This window comes from Natrix helvetica (assembly GCF_964273705.1).
Source record: "Natrix helvetica genome assembly, chromosome: Z".
Classification (NCBI taxonomy): Eukaryota; Metazoa; Chordata; class Lepidosauria; order Squamata; family Natricidae; genus Natrix; species Natrix helvetica.
The window spans coordinates 3031783-3047749 of record NC_138554.1 but is presented as its reverse complement, the minus strand read 5'-3'; the positions used below and the strand labels follow the sequence as shown (position 1 = coordinate 3047749).

General features: G+C 43.8%; 2 long non-coding RNA genes across 2 annotated transcripts; both read right to left on the bottom strand.

Moving 5' to 3' along the window:
• Nucleotides 1-402: 402 nt before the first annotated feature.
• LOC309401046 lies at nucleotides 403-3781 on the bottom strand. Its single transcript, XR_014176750.1, has 3 exons — nucleotides 3658-3781; nucleotides 898-1002; nucleotides 403-479 (listed from the first exon to the last, which is right to left on the bottom strand). It is a non-coding gene; the product is annotated as an uncharacterized lncRNA (long non-coding RNA).
• Nucleotides 3782-11609: 7828 nt separating this feature from the next.
• LOC309401028 lies at nucleotides 11610-15464 on the bottom strand. Its single transcript, XR_014176749.1, has 4 exons — nucleotides 15341-15464; nucleotides 12617-12721; nucleotides 12104-12198; nucleotides 11610-11730 (listed from the first exon to the last, which is right to left on the bottom strand). It is a non-coding gene; the product is annotated as an uncharacterized lncRNA (long non-coding RNA).
• Between the last annotated feature and the right edge of the window lie 503 nt (nucleotides 15465-15967).

The window sequence follows — 15967 nt, the reverse complement described above, 5'->3', positions numbered from 1 at the left end:
CTATTGAGAACAAGGGGTTTCTCCATCAGTTTTCAGCTCTTTAGAAATAAATAAGGTTGACTGGTCTGCTACAGCCAAGAAAGATTCCAAGCCCAACAGGTGAAGACACTTAGGGAAGATGTTCAGAAAGATCAAGGCTTAAAGGAAGTAAATCCTGCTTGAGTTTCAGGGTCAGAGTTCAGCTATCTACGAAGACTACAACAAGACTACAACAAGGTGGTTCAGGCACTCTAAAGCCAATCTGCATCACCCTTGTCTCTGCACAAAGACAGTTGGGTGGCTCCAGAGGAGACCCTCAGTGGGGATCCCAGGAACCCGGCTTCACTTGTCAAGACCCTTTCCCGTGGACCCTGATTAAAGTCACCTATGAATCCCATCACCTACCTTGACAGGCGAGGGTCTGGCTGCTCTTGCTGCTTGAGGCTCCATCCCTCCATCATTTCTTTCCTCTTTTTGAGATTGTCCCTGGGAGGGAGATTCTTCCAATAGAATAATAAAAATAAGGATGAAACTACTACTTTCTACCATCCTCATGTGTTATCTTCCCAGATGATATGATCTCTCATATTCATGCTTGGTTCTCCTTTCTTGCTTCCCTGGAGGGCTATCTAGGATTCCAGATAAGGGGACTCTTGAACCCAAACCCTTCATTAATCAAACTCATCAAGGAGAGAAGCAACTTAGAACTGAGGAGGAACTTCCTGACAGTGAGAACAATTAATCAGTGGAACAGAAGTTGCCTCCAAAAATTGTGAATGCCCCAACACTGGAAGTCTTTAAGAAGATGTTGGAGAGCCATTTGTCTGGAATGGTATAAGGTTTCCTGCCTAGGCAGGGGGTTGGACTAGAAGACCTCCAAGGTCCCTTCCAACTCCGCTATTGTATTGTATTACTTACTGCTCTTCTTCTTCCAGCAATAAAAGGCAAAAGGAACCAGCAGGATTATAAGGGGAGGTGCCACCCAGGAATATCTCCATATAAGGTCTGAATCTTGGGTCCAAACTGGTTTGACCAATAAAGAAGAAGGATGAATTAGTATAATAATAATAATAATAATAATAATAATAATAATAATAATAATAATAATAATAATAATAATAATAATAATAATAATAATAATAATAGTAATAATAATAATAATAATAATAATTTTATTTGATTAGCCGCAACCCTCTCCCGAAGGCCTCGGGGCGGCGTACAATCAAAGCAAATAAAATACAGATAAAGACAACATACATACATAAAAAACAAAGACATATACATGTGCATGGAGGAGGTAGATTAATAAGTGAAGACAATTAAAAAACACAAATTAAAATCCCATTAAATAAAAATTACCAATTAAAAAACCCGTCAGGAGCGTTATGAAGTTATGGTTGAGCCAGGCCAGCTATTTGGAATAGGTGGGTCTTGACCTTTATACGGAAGGAGCGGAGGTCAGTAGTGGTCCTAATATCCGGAGGGAGGTCATTCCACAGGGCTGGGCCTGCCACAGAGAAGGCTCTGCTCCTAGGCGCCGCCACTCGGCACTGTCTGGTGGACGGCACCTGGAGAAGTCCCTCTCTATGCGAGCGGATGGGTCGTAGGGATGTATGGGGCAGAATACGATCCCGCAGGAAACTAGGTCCTGAGCCATGGAGCGCTTTAAAGATCGTAATCAAGACCTTGAAACGCACCTGATAGACCACAGGAAGCCAGTGCAGCTCGCGCAGGAGAGGTGTCACATGGGAGTACCTAGTACTCCCCATAATCACCCGCGCGGCCGCATTCTGGACCAACTGCAGTCTCCGAGTGCATTTCAAGGGAAGCCCCATGTAGAGAGCGTTGCAGTAGTCCAGGCGAGACGTCACCAGCGCATGGGTGACCGTGCGTAGGGCGTCCCGGTCCAATAGGGGGCGCAATTGGCGCACCAGGCGAACCTGGTGGAACGCCCCCCTGGCCACGGCTGTCACATGGTCATCCATGGACAGCCTGGCATCCAGGAGGACGCCCAAATTGCGCGCCCGCTCCACGGGGGCGAGTTGAATGCCCCCAATGGCCAGAGATGGAATTAACTGGTTGAACCGGGGGGCCGGAACCCACAGCCAGTCCGTCTTGGAAGGGTTTCTAATCCAAACGTCTTAGATGTTCTTTAAGGTTTGGATCATATGAAATCTATAATTGAAATAACCATCTCTTACAGCAAACTCTCGATTTTTCATGGACCTCGCCAGGGAATTTTCTTAGCAACCCCACAGAAGCCATTTGCCTTTCTCCAGGCCTTTCTTTGTCCTTCCTAGTTTAGCCTATGGTGGTGGGACTTCCTGATGGTCTCTGTTATGTACTGAATGTATATAGTTGCGGTAACTGTGCTAAAGTGAAACTAACCTTTAGATGACCCTGTTAACTGTGCTAAAGTGAAACTAACCTTTAGATGACCCTGTTAATTGTGCTAAAATGAAACTAACCTTTCGATGACCCTGTTAACTGTGCTAAAGTGAAACTAACCTTTCGATGACCCTAAACTGTTAACTGTGCTAAAGTGAAACTAACCTTTAGATGACTCTAACTGTTAACTGTGCTAAAGTGAAACTAACCTTTAGATGACACTAAACTGTTAATTGTGCTAAAGTGAAACTAACCTTTAGATGAACTGAACTGTTAACTGTGCTAAAGTGAAGCTAACCTTTAGATGACCCTAACTGTTAACTGTGCTAAAGTGAAACGAACCTTTAGATGACCTCAACTGGTTTGGAGGGAAATGTAGAACATTAATATTTGGGCGGGCTTTTTCTAGTTCTATGATTGGTTAAGGCCTTGTGGGCCTAGAGCAGCGATGGTAAACCTTTTTTGGCTCACATGCCAAAAGCAAGGGGGAGCACGGGGTGTGTGTGTGTGCAGGCATGCCACACCCATAATGCAATGCGTGACCCCCAGCACGCATGACAGGCGCAACCCCTCCATTTTTTCATGCTTTTTTCGCCCTCCCCAGGCTCTAGAGGCTTTATAGGAGTCTGGGGAGGGTGAAAACAGTCCCCTCCATCCCCCGGAGTCCCTCCAGAGGCTTCAGAAGCTTCCCTGAAGCCTCCGCAGCACAAAAAATCCAGCTTTATGGGCAAACCGGAAGTTCAGGAACAGACTTCCATTTTGCTCATACTACCGGTTTAAGCCTCCCGGAGCCTTCCAGAGGCTTCCCTGAAGGATCTGGAGGACAAAACAATGACCGCTCCCGTAGGGCCAGTTTTTTGTGCTCCGGAGGCTTCAGGGAAGCTCCTGAAGCCTCCGGAGGGCCTCCGAGGGGGCCAGGGAGGTTGTTTTCGCCCTCCCCAAGCTCCTATAAAGCCTCTGGAGCCTGGGGAGGGTGAAAAATGGCCTCACAAAAAGGCTAAAGTCAGCTGGCCAGCGCACGCCCATGCGCGCTGGCCAGCTAACAGGGCAATGCCTTGTGTACCCTGACAAATGATTCAGCATGCCACCTGTGGCACGCATGCCATAGGTTCGCCATCCCGGGCCTAAAGTATAAATTACAGGCAATTGCCTGCAGTTCCTCAGTTCCATTTGTGAGTCAATAAAAGCTGTTGCAGCTATGCTGGTCTGGTTCTTGCCTACTGAAGCCCACAACACAATAGTCTCACATCCAAGAATTCATCCCATCCATCCTTCCCCCGACGGACTCACCTGTGACCTTCACTCCCTGGCTCCAAGAAGTCATGACCCAGCGCCCATTTATATTTTCCTCATAACTGCAAGCAAATTCCCCACTGTGGCTGAAGGTGGCATGCGGGATTCTCAGAGAGCCATTTTGAAGAGGATCTGAGGAATCATTGGAATCCTTCCTAAGACCTTCTTCCCTGGAGGTGATCTCCACCCCATCCTTGTAGAAGTGGAACTTCTTCTCTGCGTTGTCTCCTTCCGTTGAGCAGAGGAAGAGCAAGGGGTCACCTTCCTTCACCCTCTGGGACAACGGATCCACTCTCAGCTCTGGGGAAGGGGGGCCGTCTGCATAAAGAGTTCGGAGATAAATTAATGTCTACTGTGAAGCAGAGAAGTTTCCTCAAATCATCCACAGTGCCTCCTTGGCCCTAAGATACCATTTGTATGAAGCAAAGCAGCGATATTCTGTAAAATGAGATTTAAAGTGGAAAACAAAAGAGGAAAATTTATTTTACTTTAATTTAGAGGGGAAATTACAATAAATCTTTCCTTGTTTAAAAAAAATCCTGCCTCAGGTCAAGAAACAAAAATTCCCCACTTCCCTCTCTCTCTTGCTATATTTCAGCAACTAGAAAAATCACAAGGAACAGTTTGTTTATGACGGTTTCATTTTTGGTAAAAAGTTTGTTGTGACTTTTCTTTAACTCTCCAGCATCTAGCGACAGAATGCCAAATTAGAACATAGAGTGGAAATTTTGTTGAGTTCCAGACTGTGGCAAACAAAACAAAAAATTCTACCTGTAATCTACATATATATAAAAGCCAAGTACCACTTACTCATCACAAAATCTCCAAAACCACAATGCCTACAAACTTGAAATGTGTCACGTATGTTCCTCTTGGCTTCTACGGGCTTGCTAAGAAAGGATTTTTCAAAATGACCATCAGATCATTAGTATTTCTTATACAGTAATTAACACACTCTGATGCTAAGGAGTTCTACTCTCCCTCCCCATCTGAAAAGAACTCTGTTGCAATTGCTAGTTGCCTCACATTCCGTTACCTCAGTTCAAACTGGCAGATGTTCCACACCTTTTCTCAGGAGCAGTCTGAGGCTACTTACAGTACTAAACGTCGGTACGTCACCAACATGTCTATGCTGGGAATCAGAAGGGCCACCAGAATACATAGATAGAATACACCATGCCCCACTTAACAAGCAATCACATGAGAGTCACACAGATGTGGGTTGTTCCCAATTCTGCCCAATACAGCTGAACCGGAATGGTATTTTGTCCTGGGGGTCACCTTCCTTCACCCTCTGGGACAATGGATCCACTCTCAGCACGGGGGAAGGGAGGCCATCTGCATAAAATGTTCACAAGGAAAATATATGCATCAATGTCTCCTTTGAAGCAGAGGAGTTTCCTCAAATCATCCAAAGTACCTCCTTGAATCTAAGGTGCCATTTCTATGAGGCAAAGCAATGATATTTCAGATAATGGAGGTTAAAATGGAAAATAAGGAAGGAGAATGAATGTGACTTTAGCTTAGAGTGAAAATAACACAAAGTCTACCCCTTTTCACACAAAGGAGTCACCTTCCTTCACCCTCTGGGACAACGGATCCACTCTCAGCACGGGGGAAGGGAGGCTGCCTGCATAAAATGTTCACAAGGGAGATAAATTAATGTCTACTGTGAAGCAGAGAAGTTTCCTCAAATCATCCACAGTGCCTCCTTGGCCCTAAGATACCATTTGTATGAAGCAAAGCAGTGATATTTTGCAAAATGAAAGTTAAAGTGGGGAAAACAAGAGTGAAAATTAATTTTACTTTAACTTAAAGGGGAAATTACAATAAACCTTTTCTTGCTTTAAAAAAAAAACCTGCCTCAGGTCAAGAAACAAAACCTCCCCACTTTTTCCTCTCTTGCTGTACTGCAGTGACTATAAAAACCTCAGGGCTCAGCTTCATTTATGACGGTTTCATTTTTGGTAAAAAGTTTGTTGTGAATTTTCTTTGCTTTAACTCTCCAGGATCTAATAACAGAGTGTTAAATTAGAGCCTAGAATGGAGATTTTATTCCTGGTTGTGGCAAACAAAAAATCATACCTGTAATCTATATATATAAAAGCCAAGTACCACCCACTCATCACGAAATCTCCAGAAACGTAAAGCCTACAAACTTGAAATGTGTCACATATGTTCCTCTTGGCTTCTATGGGCTTGCTAAGAAAGGATTTTTCAAAATGACCATCAGATCATTAGTATTTCTTATACAATAATTAACACGCTCTGACGCTAAGGAGTTCTACTCTCCCTCCCCATCTGAAAAGAACTCTGTTCCAACTGCCAGTTGCCTCACATTCTGTTACCTCAGTTCAAACTGGCAGATATTCCACTCCTTCTCTCAGGAGTGGTCTGGGCCCCTTATAGTACTAAACATTGGTACCTCACCAAAATGTCTATGCCTTCCATCTATGGAACTGCTATATTTTCATAGGTTGAGCATTGGTGCTGCCTTTGATTTAAGTATTTCTCGGCAATAAATATTCATCTTACCAATGATTGAGAAGACCAACTGGTTACTGTTGGAGGAAAATTGGCGTCCACCAGATGATCCCCAGAAGAAACATGTACATACTATCTTTGTTTGGCCTGAATCCAGATCCGCAGTCTTCAGAATGAGGGTATTTTTATGGATATCTCCATGTTTGATTGGTACGTCCGATTGATCCATGCAGTAGAATATGAACGGTTTTGCAGAAGATCCCTCGGGGAGGGAGCAATATAAAGGAATCTCTTCTCCTTTGATAATGTCGGTGTGTGGAAGAGATGAGGACAGGCTGGGGGGCAGAAGAGATGAATCTGTCCGTGAAGCAAAGAAAAGAAAAAGAAGCCTTGAGTCCTTCCTTCTGATCTCTTCTTGGAACCAAATCTCTACCCAAGAACATCCACCCCGATTCCCAGAATGGCCAAAGTTAAGAAGGCAAACTCTCAGGCCCAACCCAAGAATGACAAAGAATCAACCAACCTAACAGAGGGATAGCATCAAGATGACATGAAGTGTTAACACTACTTCATAACAACTTGGTAAGACCACATTTGGAATAACGCATTCAGTTTTGATTACCACGATGTAAAAGAAATGATGTTGAGACTTAGAAAAAAGTGCAACTAAGATGATGAAAGGCCCGCAGGTTAAAACATATGAAGAACGGTTGCAGGAATTGAGTTTGGCCAGTCTAGAGAAAAGAAGAAGTAGGGGGGGGGACGACATGATAGCAGTCTTCCAGTATTTGAGGGGCTGCCACAAAGTGGAGGAGGGTCAACCTATTCTCCAAAGCACCAGAAGGCAGGACAAGAAACAATGGATGGAAAGTAATCAAGGAGAGAAGATACCTGGAACTAAGAAGGAATTTCTGAACAATCAGGACAATTAGTGGAAGGGCTTGCCTTCAGAGATTTGGGTGCTCCAACACTGGACGTTTTATAGAAGAGACTGGACAGCCACTTGTCAGAAATGATGTAAGGTTTCCTGCTTGAGCAGGGGGTTGGAGTAGAAGACCTCCAAGGTCTCTCCAACTGTTATTCTGTTATACTAATGGATTTGTGCAAACAGCCAAATAGACAGAATCTTGCCAGACTAAACTCATGCACTCTTTCTCCCCCAAAGTCAGGGCCCTTTCCTGAGGGACCTAGTGATGACCGATTCCTACTTTTGACCCAATTAAACTTTGGAAATCACTTGATTGCTGGGAATCAGAAGGGCCACCAGAATACATAGATAGAATACACCATGCCCCACTGAACAAGCAGTCACATGACAGTCACACAGATGTGGGTTGCTCCCAATTCTGCCCGGTACAGCTGAACCATAATAATCCATCGGGAAGATCTTTTCCCCCATAAAAAGACGGTCCTCGTAAACATTTTCTTATAGAAGACATATTATTTCTATAACTATGAATTGGCTTCTTTGCTTTTTTGTTCATTGGATGAATTTTTGAATGGTTTGATGTATATTTTCATAGGTTGAGCACTGGGGCTGCCTTTGATTTAAGCATTTCTCGACAATAAATATTAATCTTACCAATGATTGAGAAGACCAACTGGTTACTGTTGGGAGAAAGTTGGCTTCCTCCAGATGATCCCCAGAACATACATGTACATACTATCTTTGTTTGGCCTGAATCCAGATCCACAGTCTTCAGAATGAGGGTATTTTTATGGGTATCTTCATGCTTGATTGGGACGTCCGATTGATCCTTGCAGTAGAATAAGAACGATTCTGCAGAAGATCCCTCGGGGAGGGAGCAATTCAAAGGAATCTCTTCTCCTTTGATAATGACGGTGTGTGGAAGAGATGAGGACAGGCTGGGGGGCAGAAGAGCTGAATCTGTACGTGAAGCAAAGAAAAGAAAAAGAAGCCTTGAGTCCTTCCTTCTGATCTCTTCTTGGAACCAAATCTCTACCCCAGAACATCCACCCCAATTCCCAGAATGGCTCCCATCTCTAAACAGCTCTGGGGATCCTTGACTGACTGATTCTCTCTTCTCCAGGTGAGGACAATTCTATGGCCCTGCTCCCCTTCTTCTTCCTCTAAGCCAGAAGTCTTCCTGACGGATTCACTGAGAACCACTTCCAACCTTTCAACCAGGAAAAGCTTGGAAACCCCAGGAGGGTTGGAGTTTCGTTTTCTTGCATTGCAAAATCAGATCAGAGCTGGCACGGCAAGCTAGTTTGCCTCAAGAACCAGCACCGAGACCTCCTTCCTATTCTTTCATATACCTTAATATGTTAATATATCTATACTATTATTCCCCTCTTATTCCTATCTCTGTTTTAACCTTTTACACCCACACCCACCCACCCATGCTGCTGCAATATCCTAAGATGTTTCTTTTCTATTTCCCATCTTCAGCTGTTTTATTATTTATATTCCCCTTATTCGTCTGTTCTGTTTATGTTAAAGTTTCATCCTTCCTTCTTTCATCATTCAATGTACACTTCTAATGCCAATCGCAATCATTTAAAGTGCATCCATTCATATTCTTTCCAATCTTCCAATTTGTGTAGATCTATTATTAATACACACGTTTACATTAAACTATATATTTTTTCATTTTCTAATCGTTCATTGTTTGATTTTATCATTTCACCGCTAATCATATTTTATACATGTTCGATAATACCATCATTCAAGCTCTCATTTTCCAATTGATACGTAATTCTTATTCATCATTTTTTCACTCTTCCTATCTACTTATATTAAAATATTTATCCTGATGTTTATTACACTACATACAAAATAATTATCCAGTCTATTTAATACTAATATTAGTACACATTATGAAGGTATAATCCAGGAAAATCTTTTAGTCTTTTTCTCCCCTTATCCATCATCTCTTGTCCACATCCAAGCTTTTAATCTTATCTCTCTCTTTTGGCTTGTCTCCCATATTCTTCTCTGAAGTCTTTTACTCCATCTCCTTCTAAGTCTATATTCCGATTCCGTGATCTAAGAAAACCATCTAGATGCAACAACCACAACCTACATTTTTGTGAACACAAAGAAAATGTGTATGAAGGTCTCTTACCTGCTCCCAGGAGGATCCATGGAAGGACTGAAAGAGAGAAAGAGGGAAAGTGGAGTTAAGAGAAGGAGAGATGATCCCAGCCTGTGCAAGACTTTCATCCCCACCATCCTCAACTGAATCGTCTTCTCTGTATGGATGCATCAGATGAGATGAAGGAAAAAGGCTCTTCTCCCACCCATGTTCTGGCCTTTGGGGGTCACAAGAGTCCCCAAACCATTCTTATCATGTCTGGGATTAGCTTGAAGAACAAAAAAGGATTCTATCAGGAGTATTTTCACTCCAAAATTCAGCTATTCTGATGTCTTCAGTTCTCAATCATTTGACAGGAGCAGGAAGGAGAAAGGAGGGGCCCTTATACTCAACACCCCTCAATGTGTCCCACAGAACGACCCCTTTCTTTGGTCATCCATTGCCCCAACTTCCTAATCTCTTTAATTGACTTTGAAGCTGCAGTTTTGGGTCTTCTTCTGGGTGTTTCTGGTGGGAGGAAGAGAGGCTGCTCTGCATCCACCCAAACTCCCTTTAGCTCAGATGGTCGCAAATCAAGAGACAGAATTGTGGGGAGGCAGGTAAGTGCCCCCCGTTGTTCAAATTGCACCAAAGTAAGAAACAGGAAAGTTCTTGTTTGCTGAGAAAGATCTAGAATAAGAAAAGAACGTGGGAGTAAAGCAATTGTCTCTTCAGCGAGGAGGAAAGTCAGATTGAGATGGCAAGTAGAAGAAAGAGGCCCCAAACCTATCATCCAAGGGATGGTCTCCATCTTCTCTTCGGGATTCCTGGGAATCTCTTCTTGGCCTCTCTGTCCCTCTCTTCTTCCTTCCCCAGAGAGAGTCAGAGATGCGACTTCCCTTGAGTCAGTCCTCCAGCGTAATGACCGAGGGAGGACGTGCGTCATTCATTCAGCCCAGGTTGCAGCTCAGCTCCTCGGCCTTCTTCACCTCATTAAAGCCTTTCTCTGAGAAGCAGTTCACTGCCCCCATCCTCTCTTGCACCCAAAGAGAATGAAAAATAAAAATAGCCATCCGGTGCGGTAAGCGGTGTGGGGTGATAAAAATAAAACGCACAAATACTTTCAAAATCATTTAATCAGAAGAGCTTTATTGCAAAAATGGCTCAAAAAACAACAACAACCCACTATGTGAAAATTCTGAATTGCCTATCACCGACAGAAAGGTCGACCCATCCAAATTTTATAGATTTGAACAAAATGCTAAGATATAGAGACTTAATTGATAGACGGGGAAACTTAAAAAACAATTGAAGAATTGGCAGAACGGAACATGAAAGTTGACTGGTTAACTTACCTTCAAATCAAAACTAAATACAATAAAGATACCAAATTATATGACATCGAAACAGAACTACATGAATTGGATAAAATTATTCAAAGCTCAGATAGAAAGATGATAGGGAGAATATATAAATTTCTCCTGAAGTATAAAATGGAAGAGGAAATTGTGAAAGAACAAACGATAAAATGGGCGCACAACTTTGGCTATAATATTGAATTAGACAAATGGGAAAAATTTTGGGGAAGAAACTTAAAAATGACACTCTCAGTTGCGTACAAGGAAAACCAATACAAAATGTTTTATAGATGGCACCTGGCACCAAAAATGTTTGCTAAAATCTCAACAAATACCTCCCAAATGTTGGAAATGCAAATCGATATACGGAATGTATTACCATTTATGGTGGACCTGTGAGGAGGCTAAAAAAATCTGGAAAAAGACCAAAAATTGGCAAAAAGATTTTTACAGTAATGTACTAAAGGCTGGATATCCACCATCTCCAGGATAAATCCAAAAGAAGAATCCGAAAAATAACAGGATGTGAGATAGTAAAAAAGGTTATCCACTTAGGAGTGTAAATTACAATTTTAAATGGGAGATTCCATAAGTATAATTATGACCATCATGGCATAAAATATAGATAGAGATGGATAAATGGGAGAACTTACAATAGTTTTTGCTGGGAAGGATAATAGTAGTAAAATGAAAGTCTTGTTTAAGTTTTTATTTTCTCTTTAAATGATACCAAGATGTTCTAGTTAGTTAGCTTATGTTAGTGTATGATTGTTAAATGTTTATACCCTGTATTTTGTTCTGGGAAGTTGCGGGGGGAGGGAGGGTTGGAGGGGTGGCAGGGTTGGGGTGGAGGGATGGAAGGGGAAGGGGAAATATCTGTAAATTTTACTAAAACTTTTCGATAATAAAAAAAAAGAATGATATCAAGGCCTAATAAGTCACTGGGCCAAGAGAGACACATTTTGCTGCAATCAGGGATGACTCTGCTGCCTCCTTTTGGATTGGGGCACAACTTCACTGTACAACATCCTCTCTTCTTCCGGTGGTGTAAGACGGTTCCTCCTTGTTGGTCCAGGAGCAGACCAAATGGAGGAGTCTTGGATGCAGCTGTAGGTGGCCTCAGAGTTTTGGGGAAATTTAGTGAAAGAACAGGCACTGTTCACACATCCAATCTCCTGCAGCCGAGGAACCTATTGAGAACAAGGGGTTTCTCCATCAGTTTCCAGCTCTTTAGAAATAAATAAGGTTGACTGGTCTGCTACAGCCAAGAATGATTCCCAGCCCATCAGGTGAAGACACTTAGGGAAGATGTTCAGAAAGATCAAGGCTTAAAGGAGGTAAATCCTGCTTGAGTTTCAGGGTCAGAGTTCAGCTATCTACGAAGACTACAACAAGGTGGTTCAGGCACTCTAAAGCCCATCTGCATCACCCTTGTCTCTGCACAAAGACAGTTGGGTGGCTCCAGAGGAGACCCTCAGTGGGGATCCCAGGAACCCGGCTTCACTTGTCAAGACCCTTCCCCGTGGACCCTGATTAAAGTCACCTATGAATCCCATCACCTACCTTGACAGGCGAGGGTGTGGCTGCTCTTGCTGCTTGAGGCTCCATCCCTCCATCATTTCTTTCCTCTTTTTGAGATTGTCCCTGGGAGGGAGATTCTTCCAATAGAATAATAAAAATAAGGATGAAACTACTACTTTCTACCATCCTCATGTGTTATCTTCCCAGATGATATGATCTCTCATATTCATGCTTGGTTCTCCTTTCTTGCTTCCCTGGAGGGCTATCTAGGATTCCAGATAAGGGGACTCTTGAACCCAAACCCTTCATTAATCAAACTCATCAAGGAGAGAAGCAACTTAGAACTGAGGAGGAACTTCCTGACAGTGAGAACAATTAATCAGTGGAACAGAAGTTGCCTCCAAAAATTGTGAATGCCCCAACACTGGAAGTCTTTAAGAAGATGTTGGAGAGCCATTTGTCTGGAATGGTATAAGGTTTCCTGCCTAGGCAGGGGGTTGGACTAGAAGACCTCCAAGGTCCCTTCCAACTCCGCTATTGTATTGTATTACTTACTGCTCTTCTTCTTCCAGCAATAAAAGGCAAAAGGAACCAGCAGGATTATAAGGGGAGGTGCCACCCAGGAATATCTCCATATAAGGTCTGAATCTTGGGTCCAAACTGGTTTGACCAATAAAGAAGAAGGATGAATTAGTATAATAATAATAATAATAATAATAATAATAATAATAATAATAATAATAATAATAATAATAATAATAATAATAATAATTTTATTTGATTAGCCGCAACCCTCTCCCGAAGGACTCGGGGCGGCGTACAATCAAAGCAAATAAAATACAGATAAAGACAACATACATACATAAAAAACAAAGACATATACATGTGCATGGAGGAGGTAGATTAATAAGTGAAGACAATTAAAAAACACAAATTAAAATCCCATTAAATAAAAATTACCAATTAAAAAACCCGTCAGGAGCGTTATGAAGTTATGGTTGAGCCAGGCCAGCTATTTGGAATAGGTGGGTCTTGACCTTTATACGGAAGGAGCGGAGGTCAGTAGTGGTCCTAATATCCGGAGGGAGGTCATTCCACAGGGCTGGGCCTGCCACAGAGAAGGCTCTGCTCCTAGGCGCCGCCCCTCGGCACTGTCTGGTGGACGGCACCTGGAGAAGTCCCTCTCTATGCGAGCGGATGGGTCGTAGGGATGTATGGGGCAGAATACGATCCCGCAGGAAACTAGGTCCTGAGCCATGGAGCGCTTTAAAGATCGTAATCAAGACCTTGAAACGCACCTGATAGACCACAGGAAGCCAGTGCAGCTCGCGCAGGAGAGGTGTCACATGGGAGTACCTAGTACTCCCCATAATCACCCGCGCGGCCGCATTCTGGACCAACTGCAGTCTCCGAGTGCATTTCAAGGGAAGCCCCATGTAGAGAGCGTTGCAGTAGTCCAGGCGAGACGTCACCAGCGCATGGGTGACCGGGCGTAGGGCGTCCCGGTCCAATAGGGGGCGCAATTGGCGCACCAGGCGAACCTGGTGGAACGCCCCCCTGGCCACGGCTGTCACATGGTCATCCATGGACAGCCTGGCATCCAGGAGGACGCCCAAATTGCGCGCCCGCTCCACGGGGGCGAGTTGAATGCCCCCAATGGCCAGAGATGGAATTAACTGGTTGAACCGGGGGGCCGGAACCCACAGCCAGTCCGTCTTGGAAGGGTTTCTAATCCAAACGTCTTAGATGTTCTTTAAGGTTTGGATCATATGAAATCTATAATTGAAATAACCATCTCTTACAGCAAACTCTCGATTTTTCATGGACCTCGCCAGGGAATTTTCTTAGCAACCCCACAGAAGCCATTTGCCTTTCTCCAGGCCTTTCTTTGTCCTTCCTAGTTTAGCCTATGGTGGTGGGACTTCCTGATGGTCTCTGTTATGTACTGAATGTATATAGTTGCGGTAACTGTGCTAAAGTGAAACTAACCTTTAGATGACCCTGTTAACTGTGCTAAAGTGAAACTAACCTTTAGATGACCCTGTTAATTGTGCTAAAATGAAACTAACCTTTCGATGACCCTGTTAACTGTGCTAAAGTGAAACTAACCTTTCGATGACCCTAAACTGTTAACTGTGCTAAAGTGAAACTAACCTTTAGATGACTCTAACTGTTAACTGTGCTAAAGTGAAACTAACCTTTAGATGACACTAAACTGTTAATTGTGCTAAAGTGAAACTAACCTTTAGATGAACTGAACTGTTAACTGTGCTAAAGTGAAGCTAACCTTTAGATGACCCTAACTGTTAACTGTGCTAAAGTGAAACGAACCTTTAGATGACCTCAACTGGTTTGGAGGGAAATGTAGAACATTAATATTTGGGCGGGCTTTTTCTAGTTCTATGATTGGTTAAGGCCTTGTGGGCCTAGAGCAGCGATGGTAAACCTTTTTTGGCTCACATGCCAAAAGCAAGGGGGAGCACGGGGTGTGTGTGTGTGCAGGCATGCCACACCCATAATGCAATGCGTGACCCCCAGCACGCATGACAGGCGCAACCCCTCCATTTTTTCATGCTTTTTTCGCCCTCCCCAGGCTCTAGAGGCTTTATAGGAGTCTGGGGAGGGTGAAAACAGTCCCCTCCATCCCCCGGAGTCCCTCCAGAGGCTTCAGAAGCTTCCCTGAAGCCTCCGCAGCACAAAAAATCCAGCTTTATGGGCAAACCGGAAGTTCAGGAACAGACTTCCATTTTGCTCATACTACCGGTTTAAGCCTCCCGGAGCCTTCCAGAGGCTTCCCTGAAGGATCTGGAGGACAAAACAATGACCGCTCCCGTAGGGCCAGTTTTTTGTGCTCCGGAGGCTTCAGGGAAGCTCCTGAAGCCTCCGGAGGGCCTCCGAGGGGGCCAGGGAGGTTGTTTTCGCCCTCCCCAAGCTCCTATAAAGCCTCTGGAGCCTGGGGAGGGTGAAAAATGGCCTCACAAAAAGGCTAAAGTCAGCTGGCCAGCGCACGCCCATGCGCGCTGGCCAGCTAACAGGGCAATGCCTTGTGTACCCTGACAAATGATTCAGCATGCCACCTGTGGCACGCATGCCATAGGTTCGCCATCCCGGGCCTAAAGTATAAATTACAGGCAATTGCCTGCAGTTCCTCAGTTCCATTTGTGAGTCAATAAAAGCTGTTGCAGCTATGCTGGTCTGGTTCTTGCCTACTGAAGCCCACAACACAATAGTCTCACATCCAAGAATTCATCCCATCCATCCTTCCCCTGACGGGCTCACCTGTGACCTTCACTCCCTGGCTCCAAGAAGTCATGACCCAGCGCCCATTTATATTTTCCTCATAACTGCAAGCAAATTCCCCACTGTGGCTGAAGGTGGCATGCGGGATTCTCAGAGAGCCATTTTGAAGAGGATCTGAGGAATCATTGGAATCCTTCCTAAGACCTTCTTCCCTGGAGGTGATCTCCACCCCATCCTTGTAGAAGTGGAACTTCTTCTCTGCGTTGTCTCCTTCCGTTGAGCAGAGGAAGAGCAAGGGGTCACCTTCCTTCACCCTCTGGGACAACGGATCCACTCTCAGCTCTGGGGAAGGGGGGCCGTCTGCATAAAGAGTTCGGAGATAAATTAATGTCTACTGTGAAGCAGAGAAGTTTCCTCAAATCATCCACAGTGCCTCCTTGGCCCTAAGATACCATTTGTATGAAGCAAAGCAGCGATATTCTGCAAAATGAGATTTAAAGTGGAAAACAAAAGAGGAAAATTTATTTTACTTTAATTTAGAGGGAAAATTACAATAAATCTTTCCTTGTTTAAAAAAAATCCTGCCTCAGGTCAAGAAACAAAAATTCCCCACTTCCCTCTCTCTCTTGCTATATTTCAGCGACTAGAAAAATCACAGGGCTCAGT